Source organism: Vanessa atalanta, chromosome 24 (assembly GCF_905147765.1).
Source record: "Vanessa atalanta chromosome 24, ilVanAtal1.2, whole genome shotgun sequence".
Classification (NCBI taxonomy): Eukaryota; Metazoa; Arthropoda; class Insecta; order Lepidoptera; family Nymphalidae; genus Vanessa; species Vanessa atalanta.
In genome coordinates, this window is record NC_061894.1 from 8502670 (window position 1) to 8519639 (window position 16970).

Below are 16970 nucleotides of genomic sequence, written 5' to 3' on the forward strand. Positions count from 1 at the left end.
GGTTCGATTCTCTCTTGTACGCATTATTATTATTTCAGTGAAGCATTGTCATGAAAAAGCTCGTTATGAACATTATTATGGACAAGCTGTTACTAATATTAATTTTATAGGCTTATATTAAATGCAAAGACTGAGAAGGTAAGAAACTGGTAAGAAACTCATTTAATACTTTATGTAATCAATCAGTATGCTGAATCTATATATACTTAATAATAATTTAATTGTCTCTACCTAAATTAACTTAATCAATCTCAAGAAATAATCTCTACTATGGAACATAATTTCTCATTCGTCAAATCATGGTTTGTAAATTAATCTATTAATAAATAATAGGCCATTTGGTAAAGCCTAATTGAAAAATCTACTAAACCAATATACATAAATCTTATACCTGGAGATGCAGCGGTTTTCGGAGAATTTTCTCGGATATATAAAATTGAATGAATGAAGAGAACGAAATAACAAACGAGCTACTATGCGGTGCAAGAGAGCTGATATAACAGCAAAATCTCTCTATAGCCTTCTAAAAGACCTTGACATGTCGAGATCGGTAGTAAGTTGAATGATAGAACGAATTTCCAAAGCTTACTTGTTATATTTGATTAGGCGGGAAGAGAAACACGAGGCAAGAAGGTGAGCGTTGATGCGATGCACAGGGGCCTTAAACTTAGGCCTTAAACCCAGGTCACAAGTTCGAGGAACTGATTCAAGTTGATAGAAACGCAAACGTACAGTGAATCCATGGAATGTTAGGTTGACTTGGTAGGGTTATGCCAGCCCGTCTGGGCAGGTTTCACCCACTCATCAGATAATCTGCAGTCAAACAGCAATACTTAGATTTGTCACACGAAAAACACGCATTGGTGTGATGTAAGGAATAGTTATTATTTCTTACAGCGACAATGTCTATGGGCGGGGTGACCACTTACTATCAGATGGTCTATTTGCCAGACCGCCTTCCTATCACAAAAATAAATTAAATGAAACTACTCATAAATATAAGTTGGAAATAGATTTGATTTTATATTTTATGAGAGTAACATGCTGTCACGATTTATACGTTCAACATTTTTAATGTATAATTTTACCTGCAGCATTACGCGCCCTAACACTCACAAAAACCTTTACCTCCTTTTTAAATAAATAAAATTATAACCCCTCGAGGGGTGAATTAAAAAAAATTGCCTGGGTCCTTTAAGGGGCTTAAGCTTATTTCGATATAACGAATTTCATCAAAATCTGTTCAATGGCTGAGTCGTGAAAGCGTAGCAGACAGATAGTTACTTTTTCATTTATAATATTAGTACTGTAATTAGTAGTATATCAATCACCGTACAATTGTAAATACCGATAGATTGTAATCTATCTCGCGAGATTGTAAACTGCCGAAACATTGTGAACTGTGATTGAACTCAAAGTAAAACGTCAAAAAATTCGATAGTTGATGATATTTCGGTTAGGTTAAGTTAGAGTTTTTATAATTTAATTTTAATTAGCTTCGGTAGATTATAATCTACCGAAAAGCATTAGCATTAGCAGCCCGTAAATGTCCCACTGGACATTTACGGGGGAGAAGGTTTGGAGCATATTCCACCACGCTGCTCCAATCCGGGTTGGCGGAATACACATGTGGCAGAATTTCGTTGAAATTAGACACATGCAGGTTTCCTCACGATGTTTTCCTTCACCGCCGAGCACGAGATGAATTATAAACACAAATTTAGCACATGAAATTTCAGTGGTGCCTGCCTGGGTTTGAACCCGAAATCATCGGTTAAGATGCACGCGTTCTAACCACTGGGCCATCTCGGCTCCTACCGAAAAGTAATGCGTTAAATTGTAAGCCGTATGTTACGGTTCACAACGCACCGAGAACAAGCAGCCGAATGAGTCGGCCTAATTACAAGGAAAAATACACAACTACCCACATCCTGGACATAGTCCACCTAATATTCAGTCACGTCGTCAATCCCACCAGAGACAAGACACTCACTCACGGATGTGCGTGTGTGTGTGTAATTCGTGTGTAAAAACAGGTGCAATGTTTATATTCTACTACCATGATGTAAGTAACTGCTCGTATATACCCCAGCGTAAAGGCCAGCCCTCTTAAGGGTGACCTATTAAATGTATCTAATGGATTGTATGATTTCTGTATAAATCAAATTATGATATTTAAGTAGTTTATTGTTAACTAGCTACCCGTCCCGGCTTCACATGGGTGTAATAAGGGTCTAATAATTTTATTTAGAGTGAAAAACAAGAGTAAAGTAAAATTCTAGATTTTCCTTTTAAACATTTAAAATTCTCGGCGTTATTATAAAATGCATGTTTACTTGGTAGGTGGGCTTTTGTGTATGGGTACCTCCCACTCATTAGGTATACTGACGCCAAAATATAGCAATACACATTACTGTTCTGTTCCAGATTGAAGGGTGAGTGAGCTAGTGTAACTACAGGCACAAGGGACATAACATCTGAGTACCCCATGTTGGCATAAGGAATTTTTAATATATCTTACAGTGCCGATGTCTATGGTGGTGACCATTTAATATCCATTTGACCCATTTCCCCGACCGTTTACCTATAACTTTAAAAAAAAAAGTATTGTGCATATAAACCTTCCTCAGGTATCATACTGATGATGAAAATTGCTTTAAAATCCGTTGCGTAGCTTATAATTGTAAGCAGCTGCAGCATGTAAATCTCTAAGTATAAAAGCATCCATTAGTTTGGAAAATGCCTCTCCTCTCTTAAGGTTTAAAGGTTATTCTTCCACGTTGATTCATTTCGGATACACATGGGGCAAATTTTTTTACAACTGGGTGCATATTTCCCCAGGATTTCATTATTTGTCTCTTCAACGCTAAACACGATATTAATTGTGATCACAATTTAATTGTATTTCAATTGCGGATTTGTGTAAACGATCTTTTGACGCAATATGGATAATTTTGTAAGGAGAAATTCGGAACTCACCGCAGATGCCTAACGTGAAATGTCAGATTGTTACATATGATTATAATCATTACGAAATGGCGTATCATTGTAAGATTGACAACATTCCACGAGTGATACTCGAAGTGTATTCCTACGGAACAACGCTGCCTCGGGCTTTTATCAACAAAACGAAGTGTATTCTTTAAGACGTCGTCTACCTTCACACTTCTGCCGCGCGTTCATTAAAAAAATGTCTAGAATTGTTAAATTCAGTTCAAAACAAAGTCTCCTAAAATTTTTTTTCAAGTTACTTTTCATTTTTGAATACAATGAGTAGGTATATTTATATTTTTATATAAGTAATATATAAACTATTTACAGATAATAAAATATATACACAATATCTTAGTAATAAAATAATTAATTCCAATTTTAATAATAAGCGACACTCAATTAAAATATATTTTACTTTCGAAGATTGGTACCGATAATTGTGTAGTTTATATTTTCATCTAACAAAATTGATAGAATTTAAAAATATATTTAAAACAATTTGAAAAGTTTCAAAGATTTAAAGTAAGTTAAGTCTTCAAGCCCAGAGGTTGAACAGAATTCGCACCCTATAAATGCTTTCAACGAAAAACAAACGGGGCATGCCGCCTAACAACAGTTTTCATTAAAAAAATCAGTTTTCAGCGTCGGGCGGGCTTCCCGCCCTCAGTCGCCTTCCGAGCGCGCTACCGGAAGGACGTCACGATAATTTGCCGCGCGATTAAACGTAGCAACGATAAAAAATTGCGTTTAGAAATTTTGATTGTATATATATTTGAGTTATACAAATTATAATTATTATTCGTGTTTGGTTAATTTTGTGTGTGATTTATTATACTAGTGGATGCGAGTGTAATAAAAATCGGGGGAAAGCTGCTGGCTGTCAGCTGTCAAAACGTTGAGGTGAGCTCGGATAAAATTTATCGGCGTACTATAAATTAAGGGAATATGTTTTATGTAATCTTTTTCATGTTTTCGTGATAAGTTGAATTAAAAAAAAATCCTTTTTTAAACGGCTGCATTGCTATAACACTGAAGAAAATGTTCAATACGATTTTATTTCAAAACCAAAACATTTAAATCAAAACCATAAAAGTAAGCAAACTAATATTAGATTAAGCTACTAGATTTTTTATCTGTGGGATAAATTATTTTTTTGAATTTTGACAAACAATTTATCACACAGACTATAAAAACGACATATATAATATTTCATTATATTTTCATATCAAATAATTAAATTGTTTTTAAAACATTAAATGATGTAAATATATAATCAAGTTGGTCTTAAAAGTACTTTAAAACAGTAATTTAACAAAATGTTTCACTTCAACATAGGATTTAACGTTAGAGATATCAATTTAGTGAAACTCTGTAGTTACTCTGTTTTTACTCAAAAACACAGAAGATAGAAATACTTTGGTCACGCTATAACTTGAGAACTACTTTACCGATGTCATTCGTCGTATATAAAGTTCTGGCCGAAGGAAAAATTAAGAAAAAATGTTTACACATTTTTTTTTTTATATTCCATTTCGCATTGAAGATTCGGAGCTAAGGCAGGACGTCTGTCGGGTCAGCTGTAATAACTATGAAATAATGCATTACACATTCCCAGTGACTATGTACATATGATATTTAAGTTATATATTTTCAGTATATACAGCACAATATCAGTAAAAATAAATATAAAATATTATTATGTGTCGTGGAACGCCACCTGTGTCCCAGCTGGCTTCAATCGAGTCTTACGCAGAACCGATTTACACAATATTGTCTTATTTTAAACTAGCGTACCGACCAGGGTTTGTATGCACTACATCATCCCTCATGTGTGTTATCCCAAAATATGTTTAGATTACGAGCATTTTACTAGTTCTAGTCTATTAAGTAAAACTTAAACAAAGAAATGTACAAGAGATTACGTTTTTTTAATAGACTTAAAAAAGTGGGATGTTCCAAGTTCACCTGGTTCATGTGTAGCTTTCTTTTGTTCGTTTTTTACGTTGAATTCAGTACTTCATAAAAGTCCCGTCTCTATTCATGTTATTTTAATTAATTGGGATGGTGGATGATCAAATGGATCACCTTGGGTAAGACACGTTCACTAAAAATGAAAATAACTTTTTACAGCAGCTCTACACCCCCAAAATAGGGTTTTAACGTCTCTTGTTTCTGTATTTACGTTTGCTCAAACAGCGAACCGGAATACTTCAGAAAGTAGAATAATTGGTGGTACCACTAAGACCTGTAAACACAACACACACAGTAAAAAATAGTTATAGACTATGTAAATAAAAATATATATATTTTATATAAAAAAAAAAAATATTTTACTGTGTCTGATTTTTTTTATTACCTAGCGGGATCAAGTTTTATCTTTTTACTTTAAAAATTAAAATATTGTTCATTCAGCTCAGTTGAATTTATTTTATTAAATCGCCTATAAACCTGAGCTGTTTTTATACGACCTAATAATTTCTGTACCCGATTATTTTATTAAATGACTATTGGGTTATCTTAAATATTGTAAAGGTACTTGTATTTTATGATGTAGGTAGGCGGACGGGAAAATGAGCCCCAAAATGGTAAGTTGTCAACACCCTTAGACATTACCGCTGTAAGAAGTATTCAACTTACATCACTGTTGTTACACTGGCTCACTCACCCTGCAAATCGGAACACAACAATATTAAGTATTGCTGCTTGGCGGTAGAATATTACTTTAAGTGGGAGGTACCTACCCAGATGAGTGTGCACAAAACCATTCCACCAACCAAGTCATATCACACTCAAACTACTATTGGTTTGATTCTAGTGAAATTTCAAATAAAAGTAGATTATGTAGGTGCATGCATAGGATGCTTTATTTAAATAAAAAACAGTTAAAAAATTAGTCAAATTTACAGCTAATGGGTATATTAAGCCCTTTCAGATTGTTTATGTTTAGAAGGAGAGATAATTTATAAGTTTATAATTAAGACTTTTTATATAATATAGTTGGTGAACGGAAATATTCTACTTATTTTACTTATATCTGCGAAAAACGCAAGTTTAAGAGACTGTCTCACGTTGTACACGGGTTCAATAAATATTTAGGCATTTAACATATTATTGCCTACAATTTAAATGATTAATTTATAAATTAAGCATTATATCTTTTTTTTTTTAATTTAGATCTGTCAAACTTCATCGCGCCAAAATTGTGCTATAATACTGTCAATACTCATACTAAAGTTTTTTTTTTAACATTAGTTATTAAAATCGGCAAGGAGTCTCGTGCGTAATGCCTTAAATAAATATAAATAAACGATTTTATTTTATCGGTAAAGTGTAGTTCGATATCGGTGAATATAAATAAAAGGTTATTAGATTTAATAAAGGCGGCACCTGGTAGCAGCTGTGCTCCGCGACATTAAACCCTTCAGCCGGTGCCTACGCTCGGATTTTTATTATTTTCATCTACAAATCTTAAATCCATACTTTCTTTAGTAGGAAAAAGTCTAAAAAACACACTTAAGTGCAGATATTACTCGCACACTAAGTTGTCTGTAGTGTTTTATTGATTACTAGTTGTTGCATGCGGCTTTGCTCGCTCGTTTTAGGGGTTACTCGTCAGGTGTTAGGTATAAAAAGTAGCCTATGTCCTTCCTTGGAGTTCAAGCTTGCTTTATACTTAACTTTATCAAATTCGGTTTAGTGGTTTAGAGCCGCAGAAGACAGGCTAAGTAACTTTGGCGTTTATAATATTAGTAAATAAGGAAAGATTACGCTATAGACATTCGAAGAAATTAAAATTTTTCTTTCTATCACATCGACGCAAGTTTCTCTAACTTATTGTCGCTCTAAATGCAATAGTAAGAGTCTGCTAAGATGCTTGTGGTGAAACGACTCCTCTTCTCTTAACGAGAAAGATTGGAAGACACATTTAATTGTACGATATCTTTTATAGGAACATCTCACAGGAGCATTTATTTTTTATAAGAAAAATGTATAATCTTCTCACTCACTGATTAATCACGAAACTATAACACAAACTTGAAATTTGGCAATTTCCTTATAGTGCGTAGACATCCGCAAAGAACGGATTTTACGAAACTCTACCCCTAAGGGGGTAAAACGTGGGTTGCACATATCACAGTATGCTGGATGAATGTGTGTGTAAATAATAGTGCTCTCTATTCGGATATGAGTAGGAAGAGTTCAGGCGCAGGACCACTGGCAGCTTTCAGATTCTAGCTGCTGCTGAATCATCAGTCAATGCTAAGATTATCTGTCAAGTTCTATCGTCGACAGGAAAAGCATATATTAGGTATTTATGAGAAATATAACTTGAATTTAAGACATTAATCGGTTTTAACATCTTAATTAGATTATATGTTGTCTGTTTGTGTATAAGTACTCATTGTCATAGCGTTAGGTTGAGCGTTTTGAAAGCCGAAGTGATGCAGCGTCATCTGTCGAGGTAGTAGTTTTTAATAAAACCTATAAAGCCTGTAAATATCTCACTCTTGGGATAAGGCCTCTTTCTTTTGAGAAGGCTTGGAGTTGCCTCGCTGGATACACAGGTACCAAACTTTCATACGATACATGCAGGTTTCTGAATCATAAAAATAATTAAGCACATTAAAATTCAGATGTCAATCTTCGGTCAAGATGTACGTGTCCAACCACTGGGCCATCTCAGCTCTACGCTTCATAGAATAATATATTTATTAATTCAATGCCTAACTAAGCTAATTTCCTGCAAAATATATATTAAGATTTTGATTTTGATATTTATTGTAATATTTTTAATGTGAAATTGTTTCAATGTTAAAGAATAAGTTGTTAAATATATTTTAAAATGCGGGTCGTGTATAAATTACGATGCGGGTACTCTAAGGTGTGAGATGTGAGCGTCTGAATGCGGGCGGTCAAGATTTATTACAAGCTGGTCTTAAACCCGCAGTCTAATTGTTGAATAATTGTAAATCACGATAGCATTGGCTTTAAAATTTACAACAATATTATATATATTTACGAGAATATAGATCTCTTCGAAAACGGCGACAATCATTGTATAGACACGAGGAGGAAAGGTATACTAATAACACCTAGTTTCCGACTTCGCAGAGTTAATACGTTTTCCTTGGGTAGGGTATGCGTTTCTACGAGTATAATAAGAATCCACAGCTATTTTTAAATTGGCCTATTAATAATAACCTTGATAAATAAGGCATATTACTCAATGACAAACTCTGTTATTAAAATAGTGATACTACTGAGTTTCTTGTCGGTTCTTCTTGGTAGAATCTATTTTCCGTTTAACTTTACGTTTAATTCAACACTCCAGCGTTGACTTGACACTACCTGACGATTCAAAAGGGCTTCAATGAGCGTATTTGAATTGAGAATATTTTGATACTGCGTTAAATCTGTGTTACTATTATGGAAGTCACTTCGAAACATAATTAGGAAATGATGATAACATAACAATACGCTATTCTGACGCGTGTGTCAAAACATATACCATCGCGGACTTTTTTGAAGACATTTTTAAGGTGTTTAATACTGTAGGACGTTATTTTGATCTATCTCGTAGGGTTCAGCCAGCGTTTGCTATGTAAACGCAGAAAAGTCTTTATTTACGACATCACTTTAGAAACCTCTAAAATAATTGTTTCTCTATTATACTGTGCATGTATTATACATAAAAGTGTTCCTCTTGAATTAATCTATCTATTAAAAAAAACCGCTTCAAAAACCGTTGGTTAATGTTAAAGATCAAATAATACACAGGGACAGACAGCAGTAAGCGAATTTGATTTATACTACATACACATGTAGTGATAATTAATATAGTCAGTATCACATATCATACACTGACATTTTAATATTCGTGTTCTGCGGTGAGGTTCGAGTTTTTTGTTACAGAATAGCTTTACAGAACTAGTTAAAATTGTATGACAGAACTCGTTTTAAATACAATTTAAAATGAAATCTCTTACAAAGCGCATGTGTTGTGAACAATGGGCTTACACCATAGAAAAGTCCCCATATTATTGGGGGGTTGTAACAACTTATATTCGTATCGTCCGTGTCACCGCACCTGCGCTGCTGACGATGCAATACCGTAGGGTTGGGGGAAAACTTATCCTATATCATTTATATTTGAGTTAAATTTTCGCCATTTTTCGAAACAGATTTCGTGTTCATTTATTTAATTCACGAGTCTCCAACAACAGATAAACACACTAAATACATATTCTTAAAATTAAACAATGCAAGGGTTACATTCGTGTGCTCCTTTAATTATAGGAGACCACAGCGTGTACTAAATAATAATTTAAATCCGATTAAGATAAAAAGTGAAAAAAATATACGTAGCAGTAAAAAACAAATATAAATTAGTAACTTAAAATTAAGATTAGCTTATTAATAACCGTAGGATTCTGGATTACTAAGGTCTGGGTGGTGTTAAGAGAGACTGTCATGTTAGGTTTTTGCTCGTTATGGATCACCATTGTTAAATGGGAGTCCAGAATGTCCATCATCTTACAGGATATACCAACACAGCGAAACTCCAAAAATTATTGAGGTAAAATTATTGGGTATTAATTAAGCAAGCTTGAAGTCCAAGGATAGGCTTCTTTTATAACGCCCCTGACGACCTAGTCGTCAAATATACATATATATATATATATATATAATGACCATCTAGTTACATATATATTTGACGTATCTCATTATCGTAAGTCAAACTTTTAATTATCATAAACAAAACATGAGTTTAATTAGGAATATATTTTCAGATAAAATATACAATAACAATTAATTTATTTTCGTGTGGCAACCCTACACGGATGTGCACACATGTGGATGTGGCATCGAGCTACCGTGGGCGGTTTATTTAATGCCTGTGTATCGTATCGTTGCCACTTCCCTTCACGATATATTTTATTTTCATACATCTGTTTAGTTTTTAAATTCGGAACGTTCTTAATTAGAACACTGAATGATCTTTAAACTAGTTTTAATTCAAGTCAAATCGAAATATTTTATTTTATTTCGAAAATACTTTTGAGTGTTACCAGTTCAAAATATATGTTAATGTTATAAGAATTATTTGTTTATAAATGAGATAAACGAGAAATAAAAATTATCTTTCGTATGTTGTGAGACTTTGGTCCGAGACAGTCATATTGCGATGTTTGATTTTGTTAGCAGAAAATGACGTCACAGACAATTGAAGTATTGTATAGAATAATTAAGATTAGCACTTTATTATTATTATTTATTTATTTTATGATATAGGTAGGCGGACGAGCATATGCCACCTGATGTTAAGTGGTCACCACCGCCCATAGACAATGGAGCTATAAGAAATATTAACCATTCCTCACACCGCCAATGCACCACCAACCTTGGGAACTAAGGTATAAGATATAACATCTTATACCTTAGTTCCCAAGTGTAATCCCTTGTGCCTAAACTGACTCACTCACCCTTCAAACCGGAACACAACAATACTAGGTACTGCTGTTTAGCGGTAGAATATCTGATGAGTGGTACCCAGACTTACTAGCACAAGGCCCTACTACCAAGTAATTTTAACTAACTTCAATGGCTTCCTCAGAGTTGCCGAAACAACTTATTACACGAACAATAACTTGATGAAAATGCTAGGAACATTAAAATAACAGATAATTTCCGTTTAGACGCCGTCCATTATATATGTCACGCAGCCCTTTCGATATTTTTCGCCCCTTTTACATTTCGTCATGTTCTCTCCCCTATTACGTATCATTTCGTAATTTGTAATAAGAAAACTGTATACATATAATTTATTCTTAAAAAAAAAACAACCTGTTTATATGAAACTGCTGGCCTCTAGGATTTTTCTCATTTTTGAAGAGAAGGTTTGTAGTTTGTCCCCCCCCCCACGCTGCATTAATGGGGGTTGATAAGGTTCCTCACGAGATTTTCCTTCAACACTGATCACAACGTAAATTATAAATACAAATTAAGCTCTTTAATTCAGTGTTTCGTACTCTGAATATTTTTTTAAAATTCACGTCTTTTTTACCACTAGGTCTTAATGTAAAAAATATTTATATTAAGACCTTATATATATAAATAAAAATAGCTTCTATACAAATCACGACCGCGTTGAATGGTGGCATGAATGTTAGCAGCATTTCCTCGTGGAATCGCAATTCCGACCCTCTGGTTAAAAAATTAACTCCTGTCACCAAAGAAGGCAATAAGGCGAGGTGTTAACTTTTAATAAAGGTTCTTGCAATATTACATATAGGGCAAAAGTAAAACATTTTTGCGTGATTAGAACATGATATTCAAGCTTATCTGATAATTTTATATACTAAAACCGTTTCTTTACTTTTACGTTTTACTTTTAAATACTAAATAGCGAATTGCCGCTATAATGGCCGCACACTAAGTCATGCAAGTCATCATTAAATTTGTTTTTATTATACTGTTTGTTTCCTAAAATATTAATAAATATAAATAGATCCCGTTTATCCATATACGCAAATTATAAAACGGCCTACCTAACGCTGAACGCATAGGGCGTTCGAATGTGGGGCGGCTTTTATAATAAAAATTAAAAGTCTGTATTACTTTTTTGAATTTATAATTTTTTGGTGCGCTATTACTATGAGTGAGTTTTTATGGTGCGCCCACTGGGTGACATTAACGATACACGATGAAGTTGCTCCCTAAACCGAGAATTAAGTGTCAATTCGCTCGAAATAGACAACTTCGAACCTTATTTTTTTTAGAAATTTTAATTTTTAAATTTATGCTTATTTTAATTTTAATCTTGAATTTTAGAAGTTATCATTGTATTGAAAACAATCATAAGGACAATATTTTTATCGGGTGCAGGACCAGCGGCATTATACACCAATTTAATGGTTTCCAATGCACATACACTGTACACACTTCCTTCTTCCAGATTTCGAGCTGGTAATGAGAATTTTTCGCTAGAAAAACTATATAACTTTTTTATATACCTGATCTCGACGTCCTGGGTCCAAGGCCCAGGACATCGAGATTTGTGGCCTTATATCTAGACTATTATCTTTTTATTGTAATTTATTATTTGCGTGCAATTAATAAAATATATTTTTAATAATTTAACGTAATACTATGTATTATTTATGTAATGAGTGTTTTCTTTTTATTTTGACTTTTATTTGAGTCGAGAGGGCACAAATTATTTCGCCAATGTCAAGTGACATTGACGTTTAAAACGGCGCCATTCTTGCGTTTGCTCGGGTCAGCGCTGACAGTTGACACTAAGCCATTTGATATTTAAAATAGATTTAAAATTAACTACACAAATCTTTTGACCCAAAGACGTCGACAAATAAAAATAGCGTCAGTGAAAACGTTGCTCAGAAATAGTGCTCAATTTAAACCACGTTCACAAGTCAATTTTCATCTATGTTAAATAAAAAATGATTTGAACCGTCTGAACGAGACATTCAATCAAATTGTTCGGCCTTTCAACTTTCGTTCACTCAATTTAAAATATTATATTTATTTCAACAAATATTCGATGTTGTTTAATTTCAACTCTTAAAATTTTACATATTTTTATTATTTTTTAAATTAGTTAAGCAGTCTTTTAAATGGGGACGTCTGGGCAGAAACGCAGAAGGGCTTGCACTAAGTCCTAAACGAGTAAGAAAACTAGCATATTATGACAATTTGGGTTATTTATATGTCACCGTAAAATTGTAAACACCGTTAGATTATAATTTATTTCACGAGATTGTGAACTGTCGAATGCTTGGGAAACGTAACATACTGCTTACAATTTAACGCTTTACTTTTCGCTAGGTTATAATCTACCGAATCTAATTAAAGTTTAAGTAAAATTATAAAAACTCTAACCTAACCGAAATATCATAAACTATCGAATTTTTTTACGTTTTATTTTGAGTTAAATCACCGTTCACAATATTTCGGCAGTTTACAATCTCGCGAGATAGATTACAGTCTATCGGTATTTACAATTCTTCGGTGCCCGATACTAATATACCCAGCCCGCAGAGAGCTGTCCCAGCAGTGGTACGCATGCTTTCATTTAACTTTTATTACTATTTATATTAATATATATGTCAACAGCGCCGGATTACCATATGGCTTATTGGACTTCAGCCCAGGGTCGTGGATTCAAGGGGGCCACAGCTAAGTCAAGCCAAACTCAAAAATAGACAGTAATGCGAAAGAATACATAACTTTATTAAATTAAACAGATCGTATGGTTTGCAGTCCTGCGAGTCCTGCAATTAATCAAACTCATTAAATTAATTTAATTCAAGTCTACGTTCAGGTGTGTTTGAAGTGGGCCCCTAAGTAGTTTTAGCTCAGGGCCCCCTAAACTTACAGTCCAGTCTTTATTGTCAAGATATTACGTTTTAATTGTTTAAAATAAAACAGACGACAATCTGAGTGTGTCTGACAAAGAACGAAGCGTGTCTATCGTGTCTGTATACATGTGTGCACATAACGCACGCACCACAGTTTACACAGGTGGCTGGGTGTTTTAATTTTAGTCGCTTCTGTATATTTATGTAATATAGCTTTTATTGTCTTGCGGTTGTTAGTTTTTATCGCACATTATTTTAATAAAGTTTTAATACAGTCGGCCGATTTATTTTACGTGATAAAGATTTACTACACAAAACGAAAGTTTTTGTGTAAAGAGAATTTCGATCACTAGCGATACTTACTAACGAGGGAGAGGAAACTCATCAATAGCGCAAAAGATATTGTAAGGGATTGACAAGGGCTTGTCTATTTGTACAGCTTGATGGTACGATATTGGTAAATGGTGAATTTTATACCCGGCTTAACAGAGGGTTTCAGTCCAGGTCTCTTTAATATCTGTATTTTAAGGAGACCATTTACAAATTCATTCAAATATTAATTAGTAGCCAGGACCGGATCTGGAGGTCTGGAGGCCCTCGGGCAACAGAGGTGTTGAGGCCCCTAATTATTATTTGAACAATTTCATTTATACCAGTAAAATTTGTCAATAATTTATTTACTCTTTGTATCAGTGTCTTTAAAACAGTAATTAGTAACATTATTATAATTTGACTATATCCAGGATCCGACGATTTCCGACGTCATTCCGATTAAATTAAATGAATTTTATTTAAAGCCACCACAGCTTAAAATTTCGTGTATGTAGTTTATTAACACGTCTTAATAGATCGCAATATTAATTAAAAAATATATATAAATTTAAAATATTTAACTCATTGCTTTTTTAATGCTTTTACGAAACTCTATTTTAGTAAGTAAAACATTATTTTTTTTTACAATATATATAAATATATACACACTTTATGTATTTATCCTTTTAATTTTCTTATCTTATTAACGTATGTAACGATCATATGCACATATTAATTCTGAGTTCTAACTTGGATCCTGCTTTTCATGATAAAAAGCGTACTACATATTATTTTATTTTTTCGCTTAGATTGTACTCAGTTATACATTCGCGAAGGAATCTTAACAATTAGACGTAAATTGTACAGACTGACGTTAAATTTATTATAATTTGTTATTGCACTGTGAATCTCCAATAATAAACTACGGCTCGTAATTAAAGGCGCATATAACGTTACAGTAAACACAAGCACAGCTGCGCACACGCATACAGGTGGTGTTTGTGTGCTAATGTCAGTAGACAGTGACGTGAGCTTTTTTAGAATAACCGTTCCGTAGGGATGGCGAATATGTCTCTGTAATTCGTGTAGAAATTATTTAGATATTATTGACTAATTATCTCTTATCTTATCGGCTGGGGTGGATTCTGACAGGTCGGTCTGCTCTGGGTGTGGACGTGGTCTTCGTCATGATCCTCGTAGTACAAAACTATGGATTTCGATAATTTATCAAAACATACTTTATTAAAGTAGTATTTTTCGAGCACTTTTTACATAGCTATAATAAGTAAACCTACCGCCGGTTCGGAATGTAGATTCTCTCGAGAAAAACCGGCAAGAAACTCATTACGGTTTTTAACATTTAAATAACAAAGTTATGTTGGTTAAATATAGTTATATATATTATATCCTACATGAAAGTTAACAAGTATTATTATTATTATTCCACGTTTTTTTATCATCTATATAATCTCGTGGTCTTGTGTTAAATAATAATAATATGTAATACTTAACCAATGATTGCTCGGTCCAATGAATTCATCAGAGAGATGCTGGAAGTGAAATATCGCGAGGAAAACTGCATACACTTGGAATGATAATTAGTTACGCGTATCAAACCGAATTAAAGCAGTGTAGTGGATTAGTTCAAAACTTTCTTAGCATAAAGATAGCTTACCATAGCTTAATCCAGCAGAGTGATATTGACAGGCAATTTAATAAGAGTAAATATATTAATCAATGAGGCGACATTTTGAGATACCACTCAAAATGTCGCCTCATTGATCAGATATGCACCACTTAGATGTCCGTAAAACCACAACAGCGCGATTTTTAAGGCATTTTCTGCCTCGCACAACCACTCTGTGGAACCAGCTTTCGCCGACGGTTTTTCCGAACCGATACAACTTGGGAACCTTCAAGAAAAGAGCGTACTTATTTCTTAAAGGACGGCAACGCACCTGTAACCCCCCTGGTGTTGCAGATGTCCATGGGTGGTGGTAATCACTTTCCATCAGGTGAGCCTCCTGTTCGTTTGCCCCCTATACCATAAAAAAAAAGATCCCTAGCTGAAAAAATCTACTGAATCAATCTGTACATATATAATTCTTATAATATCACAAGATGCAGTACGTTTCGGAGCTGTGCCCGCGACTTCGTGCGCGTTGTTTTGTATTTAAGTTATTTGGATATTGTAGCGTGATTTTATTTTTATTCTATATATAGTTCTAAAATAAAAGTAGCCTAAGTAACTACTTATTACATCCGCTATCTGCCAGTGAAAGTCCCGTCGAAATCAGCCGTTCCAGAGATTAGCCAGAACAAACAGACAGATAGACAAAATTGAAAAAAAATGTTATTTTGGTATATGTACCGTGTATACATACACATGTATTTAGTAAAAATGGGTTATTTTAATTTTACAAACAGACACTCCAATTTTATTATATGTATAGATTATACATGGTAGACAACATCTCACTAAATAATAAAGACTCGCAATTCCTTCGCAACTGAATTAGACGTTAATTATAAGAATTTAAAAAAAGTAATTAATAAATTCAGCGCAGGATGCTGTAGATCCGCTACATTCTTTGGTCAGTTTGATAATAGGCGTCAATGTGTATAAACTAAGATAAATCAGCAAACGGCATGGCCTATTTTCGCCGATACGGGCTTGTACCACCAGCAAAACAATTACAATAGAATTTATTTTTAAGCATTCCACTGCAGACAAGAATTGGTTGATTTTATCCTTTTTACTGCGATATTATTTTATTGTTATTAAATGGTGTAAATTATATTTCATTTTATTTGTCATTTCAAATAGATCTCACCTTTCTCTGAATTTCGAAATTAATGTGCTATATTCTGACGGGGAGATCAGAGTTTTATGATTGTACATTACGTAAGTATGGTACGGCTTTGTGCAAATAAACCGAACTGTACGCTTTGAAATGCAAGAAACAACAATTTCTTGATTAAAATTTTCATAAATTAAATCTATGTTTATAACAAAATATATAAAAATTGTAAAAATAAAAAAGCGTGATTCATCGATATCTAGGCAAGATGTACCAAAAAAATAATTATACTTTACTGACATACGCGTAGACGTCGTCCTGAACCGGTGGTATCACGTTTAATATACTCTTAAAGCCTTCGAAGAATTAATTGATGCACATTATTTATTTATTTATACACCAGTAATTATAATGTCAATTAGTACGTCGTCGTTTCAGTGTGAAAGGTGAGTGAGTGTATTTATAGATTAAAGAGTGGCGATGT

General features: G+C 33.6%; 1 protein-coding gene across 1 annotated transcript in view; it reads left to right on the plus strand.

Moving 5' to 3' along the window:
- The first annotated feature begins 3672 nt into the window (after positions 1-3672).
- The window catches only part of LOC125073423 (protein CBFA2T2), a 78067-nt gene continuing 64769 nt past the window's right edge, over positions 3673-16970 (plus strand). Inside the window, exon 1 of the mRNA XM_047684246.1 lies at positions 3673-3894. The gene's annotated coding sequence lies outside the window, so the exon portion shown is untranslated. The remainder of the gene's footprint in view (positions 3895-16970) is intronic.